The following is a 290-nucleotide window of genomic DNA, read 5'->3' as shown; positions in this document are numbered from 1 at the left end:
GGGGCTGCCTCGGCTGCTGCCACAGGGGGAGGTGGCACAGATCGGAGCCTCCGGACCCGTTTGTCTGGGCCTGGGCTTCGTACCCGCCAGCCCGCCCGCCTTGGTCCCAGGTCCCCAGCCTCCCCAGCTGGCTCCCGCTGGACCTCGGGGCCCTGTTTGAAGTTAAGGTTTTTCTCTCTTTTGGAGGGGTGGAGGGGTTCCTTTGTGTCTCCCCCTGCCCACCGTGGGAGATGGGGGAGGCAGGATGAACTCTATCCTGGGAAGAAAGAAAAAAAAAATCTCTTTGTCCC

At 62.4% G+C, this 290-nt stretch overlaps 1 protein-coding gene across 1 annotated transcript in view; it reads left to right on the top strand.

Annotated features, from left to right (window-relative positions):
- The window catches only part of ASS1 (argininosuccinate synthase 1), a 45,060-nt gene that overhangs the window by 16,221 nt on the left and 28,549 nt on the right, over nucleotides 1–290 (top strand). The gene's annotated exons all lie outside the window — the stretch shown is intronic.

The sequence above is a fragment of the Bison bison genome, unplaced genomic scaffold (genome assembly GCF_000754665.1).
Source record: "Bison bison bison isolate TAMUID 2011002044 unplaced genomic scaffold, Bison_UMD1.0 scf7180017864375, whole genome shotgun sequence".
NCBI lineage: Eukaryota > Metazoa > Chordata > Mammalia > Artiodactyla > Bovidae > Bison > Bison bison.
Note: the sequence above shows the minus strand (reverse complement) of the source record. Positions and strands in the feature narration are given on the sequence as shown.